Here is an 8,847-nt window from a genome sequence, read left to right on the forward strand (position 1 = left end):
ACCCACTTCCTCCCGATTAAAGTCTCGAACTCTGCAAACGAGTTGGCCAGGTTGTACATCAAGGAGATTGTACGTCTGCACGGAGTTCCCATGGAGATCGTGTCGGACCGAGACACGCGATTCACATCCATCTTCTAGACTCATATCCAGGAAGCGATGGGTGTGAAACTGAAGTTCAGTACCGCATTCCACCCACAGACTGACAGGCAGACGGAACGGGTAAACCAAGAGTTAGAGGACAGTTGGGATGACTGTCTTGCCTATGCTGAGTTCATGTACAACAACAGTTTTCAGGCGAGTATTAGCATGGCTCTCTATAAAACCTTGTATGGGCGCCCGTGTAGAGCACCGCATTGCTGGGCAGAGGTTGGCGAGAAGAGCTTGATTGGCCCCGAGTTAGTACAGGCGACCTCGGAGAAAATTGACATTATCAGGCGTCCACTTCTGGCAGCGTAGAGTAGACAGAAGAGTTACGCCAATACGAGGCGGTGACAGTTAGAGTTTGTGGTCGGTGACCATGTGTTCCTTAAAGTTTCCCCCATGAAGGGAGTCCTTCAGTTTGGCAAGAAGGGGAAGCTCACGCCGCGATTCATTGGCCTATTCCAGATATTAGACCGAGTGGGTACGATACCGTACCGCCTTGCTTTACCCACACCACTTGCGGGAGTGCACAACTTATTTCATGTATCTATGCTGAAGAAATACGTTCCAAACCCCTCACACATTATCAGATGGGAGCAGGTTCAGTTGAGTGAGGATACTACTTATGTACTACGATAAACGCGCATCCTAGACAGGAAGGAACAGGTACTGCATCGCAAGGTAATCCCGCTTGTGAAGATACTATGGACACACCACACCAAGGAAGAGGCTACTTGGGAAACAGAAGCCGATGTTCGTAAGAACTACCCTCAGATTCTCGAGGAGTATGAAAAGGTACTAATTTCGAGGGTAAAATTTTTCTTTAAGGGGGGTAGATTATAACAATTCAAAAAATTTCGTACCAAGACCCGAGTGCCTCTTCAGGCAGAAATCACTCAGAATCAAATCCTTTACAAATTAGGCGAGGATTAACTAGGTGTTAAACCAGACTAACCGCGGGATTAGTGTGAATCACTTTAAATACGAATTGCAAGACCTAAAACGTGCATTATCGCTAACGCTATGTTACCTAAAATCTAGAATCAATCTCTAAACTCGGTTACTCTCAGGAGCACATCGAAACTCCGTATCGGACCTGGACCGCACGTCGAAAGTTTGATGACCGCAAAACTATATGAATATGACCGCCTCACTGGACTTGACAACCACCTCCGAAATCAAGTCCTAATAGTATCTAAAAATGCACAACTCGAGCCTAGAGCAAAGTGTGTGAGAAACGCGAATATCTTTAGAAAATGAACCCAAACTTAAGTGAATTGAGTCGTTCACTTGCAGGCCAAATATAAGGATTCAAACCGTCAGAATCTGACCCAATTTACCCTCAGATTAGAGAAAATTTCCAACACATGTCAGTGCGCTTGTGGCCTTAATCGAGCACCGATGACCGTTGAACTGAAACTGGTCCGCCACGGTCGATCTGTAAATTCGATCGGACCGAAAACTTAACCTGACTTAGATCTAATTTCAGGGACCTTACTCCGGACCGTAGGCAGAAAATGGGCCTCCAGAAGTGCTCCGTTGGATCGAAACGGTGGTCATTTGGCTATAACCTAAGTATACCTAGGCCCTGGGGCCATTCCCATCAATTATGGGCCTATATAAGGGCCATAAACCCTCTCTCTCATTCCATACGATTTTGCAACCCTAGGAGAGAGAAGAGACCAAAAAGAGAAGGAAGGAGAGAGAAAGTGTGAGAGAGAGTTAGGGTTTACTGTAGAGATTCTTCCCTGCCGCTCTACGTATCAAATCACTGCTACTGTATCGTTATACTAGCGATTCTAGTTCCGTTCTTAGGTAAGAAATCCTAACCCTAACCTGTTTTAGAGTTTCAAATAGTGTAAATGATGAAATAGCTAACCTATTTCATACTTTAGGTTGTCGTTGTGTCATAGGCAGTGAGTCGGTGTACGAACTAAGTTCGTTACAAGTTTACTGGCATAAGGTGCGGACTACAAACGTTTAGGTTATGGTTTTCAAGGCTTTCAATGTCAGTTAATGATTTATCACTGACTTGAGTGCTATCACACATGCGTAGATAGGATGTTTCAGCGTATTACACATATGTGTAGGTTAGGTTGTTTTTAATGCATTCTATGTGTTTGTTGAAATGACTGAATGAATATGGAATTATGATTTGTGCCTGCCATGTCTATGGAATGCAAATACATGATTGTTGTGTATGTGACAACTCCTTGTTGGAAGGATTTGTCCAAATATATGTTATAATACACATATGTTATATATGTTGATATGTGTAATATAAGTGTTTGATAAAATGTCTGTATGAGAAGTGGATAGATGAATTGTACTTAATTGGGTTGTTGAGATAGGATTCCCAACTACCTTAACCATATGCATAAATTCCTTCAAGTAGCTGTAATTTAAATGGTGTGGTTTGTGTAGAATATGTATATGTAGAATGGCGTGTTATATGTGTTTCATTATACATTCAAATGCTATCCGTGTTTACATTGGTTGTTAAATGCTGTATGATTATCATGTGTACATATTTCTCATATCAAATTGTGTTTGGGGCTATGGTATAGTCCACGCGATCAGTAACAAGCCCTGGGTTGGCGGCTAAGGTTGTTTCGCCATACAGGACACATTTGATGAATCTGAGCCATACTTTGGTTGTCGACAGTGGTTAGGCCACATGGAGTGCTCACGCACTTCATGTCGATCAACTCGATGTGCACTCATACCAGTCGGGCTCGTCAAGTAACCCAATTGACCCGACGTATGTTCACCATGTATGGACGCTATTGCTTGAACCTAAGTTACCAAACTCACCAGTGGAAACTCCGTTAACCTTGGTACCTCAATCTGCTAAGACTCATGAGCCGGACATGGTGGTATGAGACACCGTGGTCGAGCTGTCGGCCTACGCCGAGGTGACGAGCCCACCCATAGTGACCAGTGAGCAACCTAAGCTCGTAAGCCGAATATGGTGGTATGGGACACTGTATTCGAGCTGTCGGCATATGACTAGGTGACAAGCCATTCATAGTGACCTCGAGCATACTCCGAGACTGCGCTAAGGTGACGATTCTTTCCATAGCAACTAGAGTATAAGCTAGGCCTGCATTGAAGTGATGAGCCCTTTGTAGCGACCTGGAACCGCAACATCATATGAGACTAGCTAGGACTGACGACCCTAGAATGGATCATTATTGGGAAATGATATAAGGGAGGTACCTTAGTTTCCCAATCCTACTGTATGAAAAGGCATAATAAGAACTTGGTAATCATGCTCATGCACCGCATTGCATGTGCCTTTGGTGTTGAAGTTGAGCACTGAGGAAGGGATGCATGCCGCGACCGTGAGATGAAGTTCACAGAGTGAGTGCAGGCGAGGGCATGCATCATTAATACATACCATTCTTGCATTAATCTGAGTACTTAGGGATGCTTGATTATATTGTTTTATCATTACTGCTTGATTGAATTGATAACATGTTAACCTTTGCCTTATCGCTCCACTGAGCTGATCACTCACTCCCACGTTCTGGGACGGTGTTTTAAAACACCAACCAGACCCTATTGTAGTTTCAGATGAGGGCACAGCCTGTGAGGCGAAGCCAGACTTCGAGGACGATGAGGAGGCATTCTCCTACATGCAGTTGTTAGGCGGGTTCATGTGAACCGCGTCCTGATCATTGGGGCTACAGGGATGCTGATTAGATGCCACTACACTTGATATTTTTGTATTGTGGACCGCACATGTATATTCATTTTGTGTATTTTGAGATTATACATGTATATACATTCAGCCCGGTGGCATGATCATACTCTAAGATTTATATCCACTCTACACGTCTATCACAGTCTTCCACTTGCTAACTTAAACTGTCTCTGAAGTATGATATGTTGTTTTGGTCTAATCTCACTCATGTTTAATGTGCTAATACAAACAACATTTAAATCATCATTATCTATGTTGCATAAGTGATGCGTTGGAACTCAGGATATAGGTTTCTACTCGACCCACGATTTTCAGGGCATTACAACATAACTTTCAAATAGGTAGTGTTAACAAAACTCTATTGTCAAAAAATTAAATGATGATATCTTAATTGTACAAATATATGTTGATGATATTATATATGGATCTGCTTATATTGATCTTTCTTCTAAGTTTGCAGAACTTATAAAATCAGAATTTGAAATAAGTATGGTTAGCGAGCTAAATTACTTTCTTGGAGTACAAGTAAAGCAGCTTAAAGATGAAATCTTCATCTACCATACCAAATACGCATTGAATTTGATAAAAAGATTTAGTTTTGAAAATGGTAGGAATTTCAATACTCCTATGAGTATAACACTCAGATTATCTAAAGATGAATTATGTAAAAGTGTTTATTCTCATCTATATCGCAGCATGATTGGTAATTTACTTTATTTAACTGCTAGCAGACCTGATATTTCTTTTAATGTCGGCATCTGTGCTAGATATCAATCTAACCCTAAAGAATCACATTTATCTAATGTCAAACAAATAATAAAATACGTTATGAGTACTATTAATCTAGGTTTATGGTATCCACATGAAACGTCAATTCAAATAGCAGGATACACTAATGCAAATTGTGCAAGAAATGTTAGTAATAGGAAATCTACTAGTTGTGAATGTTTCTATATTAGAAATTTCCTTGTATCATGGATGAACAAAAAGCAAAAATTTGTATCTTTTTCCACTACAGAATGAGAATACATTGCTACAGGGAATGCCTATATTCGGTTATGTGGATGGAACGTATGTTAGCTGATTACGACATAGTCCAAGATACAATAAATTTATATTGCAATAACACAAGTATTATAAATATATATATATATATATATATATATATATATATATATATAATCATATTCAACACTCTCATATAAAATACATTGATATAAAATATCATTATATAAAAGAATTGGTTGAAGAAAAGACTATCATGCCGAAATACATTCAAACTGAAAAGCATCTTGCAGATATCCTAATTAAGTCGCTTGACAGTATTAAATTCTCAAATTTAAAGCTTGATATTGGATTATGTGTAATTACATGATAATAATAATAATCTTATTTATTTTATTTTTCTCTATGCATTAATTCTTTATTATTTGATTAACAAAAAATGAAAATAATAATAATAATAATTTTAAAATGATGTTTTGGGATTTTTCGGCCAGCCCATCCCTGACCGAGAAATTTTGCCAGCCGAATTTTACGTGGATTCCATCAAAATGGGGAAATTATTCATTTTTCCCATTTCCACTTCTTCTTCTTCAACTTGCCAGTCACTATTCAACTAACCCATCCTCCCAAACTTCCTTGTAAGCTGATTTTGAGTATTTCTTTTGAGATTTAAGTTCCTACTTGCATTTAAATCGTGATTTTGTTAGTTTTCTTAGATCTTGAAACCCATTTCGGTGGGTTTTTCTTGTAAAATCTGATCTAGTTGTTCTACATCTATCTTTTTTATTTCTTCTTGTTCTAAATCATGGAACCAAGAGCTAAATGAACCATACGCAAAGTACAAGCAAGTTCTTCATCCCGATCCGATCTGCGTAATATTCTACCCTTACAAGCACCTAAGGATGACCTCGAAAATGTTTAGAATTTTAGAATAAGGAATATCATTATAGAGCATTTCATTAATCTTAATCATATTGCTTAGTACGACATTTTTGAACTCCTATCTAAGGTAGGATGGGAGAAAATTCTACAACAGGGCGAGATGACTCACCGGTCCATTATACAAGGGATGTATGCATCCATTTCAGAAGTTTCTATTGATGAATTATTTTTAAAAATTAAATTTATGGAAGAAACAGTAACTATAACACCTTTCATCATCTCATCATTAATGGAAATTGATATGGCGGAAGACGGGATTCCCATTTTGACTATTTCTGATAAAATATCTATTTTTTTAAAAAAAGCATCTATCTCCCATGTGTTATGTGGTTTTAATGCAGAGTGGAGGTCCGGTAACACCCTACCTATTAGCAGACTATTCCCAAAATATCATGTCCTTCATCGGATATTTACCTTGAATGTTTATCCTAAAGTAGGTAATAAGACTGATTTTACTCCCTTCACGGTTCTTACTTTACATGTTGTTGCCTCTAGAGATAAAATTTATCTTCCTTCTTTAATTTGTTATTCCATTATTCAATATCGTATGCATCCTAGACATAGTTCACTTCTTTTCGCACATCTTATGACTTCACTTGCTTTACAATTCTGTCAATTGAGGCACTGGAATCCAAATTACCCTTTAATTCTTCCAATCTTAATATGATGCGACCATCACCTCTTCCTGACCAACGTCGTGATCAAGAGGAGAGAGAGGAAGATGACGTCAATATGGACGATAATTTTAATGAATTAGAAGAAGAATCAGGAGAGAATGTTGAAGATTCAGATTACTAACCTTCTCATTTTTTTTAGAGATTATCAACTTTAGAGTAGAGGATGGATGCTTTACATGTGTCGCAGGAATCTCTAGCTTAAATTCAAAAAGTGAACATGAAGTACATGAAAAAGTACTTTCATCAATTTAGTAGGAGTTCGAAGATTATTGATCCTATGATGCCTACTCCATCGTCCTCTGAATTTAATTGATATTTTCTTAAACTTGGTTTGTAATAACTTTATATTTGGTTGGTTTGGTGTGTTACCATTTGATACACTTGACTTCTTTTACTTGATTGACATATCTTTCTGATATTTTAGTGCTTAAGCAGATTATTCTCTTTATGCTTCATTCATCTACCATATCATATTGCTTCCTTTAATCATGTGTTTCTTTGTCAACTTGTGACAAAAGGGGGGGAGAAGTGCATACATATATGTTTAAATGCGATAATATGTTGAAATGCGATAATTTCTAATTGTTGAAAAAAAAATTGAAAAATTCTTGATATTATGCATGTATCTTGCGTATGTACTTGGAAAACAATCTTAAGTATATTTCTCAGGGGGAGCAAAAGGTGGTTTACAAATTTAATCTTCAAAGAGAGTTTGATCCAAAGTTTTAAGTTGATGCTTGAGTCCATGTGCTTAATGTAAATTGTGTTTAATGTTATATAAATGTATGATGGAATGTGTATGTATGTTTTGTCATGAAATTAACAAAGGGGGAGATTGTAAGTACTTGTATTTAAAGCACATATGTAGTTGTCAAATTTTGTAGATAAATGCTCGTTAGATCTCAAGTACACTCTAGTCCTCTACGACACCTCATGAAGATTAGATCAACATCACAAGACAAACTCGCCATGATTTCAAGTAAAAGATAAAGATCAATGTATATGCCAAACATCAGGTTGAATGACCCTAGAAAAGACCTTAGGTTAGGAGTTTTTGAAACATGGCCTTAAATATTTAGAATGTATAATTTACAGTGTAAGTTCACTGAAGTTTGGCGAGCCTAACTAAATTTGGCTAACCTAACCTTAGCCTCAACTAGGTTTCCAGATTTAACAAGTCAGAAAATTTGTTGCAAGTTTGGCCAACCTAACTTTGGGTTCAGCCAGCCGCACTTAGCATTAGACTAGCCCGAAGGTGTCTCAGGTCAAGTTTCTAGCAATGGAACTTTCGAATTTTAAAGAGATTTGGCTAGCTGAATCTTGAATTTGGCTAGCCGAATTGGAGATTTGGCTAGCAAAATTTTGGTTGAGGCCAGTCGAATATCCCTCGTAATCTGATAGTCGTTGGAACAAAATCATTGGAATCAAGCAAGCTGAATCTATTTTTCGGCTGACCTAATTTCCAAATCCTTTGGCTATAAATAGAGACCTTCTCTCATTCATTTTAATAATGAAAATTGGTGAAAAATCTTCTACAAGTCAGAGAGAAACTCAGGTCCTCCCAAAGCTATCTGTGTGATAATTCTTATTTATTTTAGCTTATTCAATTCCATTTTCAAGTTATTTTTAAATGTAATTAGATAGTAATCTATACTCTACTTAAAAAATAAAGAATAGAATTTGCAGCGTACACGGCTTCATCGACATTCAAGAAAGAAGATCACTATTAAAAGCCTCAACTTTATCTTTAAATTAACATCCTGTCTTCAGAAGATAAGTATTATTATTGTTTTATTTCATTTGGGTTTATTGAGATAGCCCGTAAATCTCATTTAGGCTGATAGTGGTAAGCCCGTGAAAATCACAAAGGGGGTTTTATTATGGTAAGCCCATGAAAATCACAAGAACCGTAAGATGTTGCTAAGGGAACCTGTGAAAACGTTGATATAATGGGATGTCAAAATTACGGGGGTAGTAATTTTGCGAGTGGAGTATGTGTGTGTTAAACAATAAACTACTATAACTCCTAATCTATTTGTGGTGATTGATTTATTTGATTATCTATTTTTTACTATTTTGAAAGATTGATTCCAAAGACGTTGTGAAATAAAGTTATCCTGCTTAAAATAATAAGTGAAGGCTGTTCTACAAATTAATTAGAATCAAGGTTTCAATACTTTATGTGATTGATAATATATTTCTGCATTTTATTATAAGGAATTGGTATTGTCCTACCCCCAGCTCATCTTTTAATTTTGAATAATTGGTTTCTAAAGACACATAAACATCCAAATTACTTAAATACCCTTCTCTATGTTTGAAATTTCTTCCAATGTCCTTTTAAAATCTAAAGTTTATAGCTCTCCAAAAATTAAT

The sequence above is a fragment of the Magnolia sinica genome, chromosome 9 (genome assembly GCF_029962835.1).
Source record: "Magnolia sinica isolate HGM2019 chromosome 9, MsV1, whole genome shotgun sequence".
In the NCBI taxonomy this organism is placed as follows: domain Eukaryota; kingdom Viridiplantae; phylum Streptophyta; class Magnoliopsida; order Magnoliales; family Magnoliaceae; genus Magnolia; species Magnolia sinica.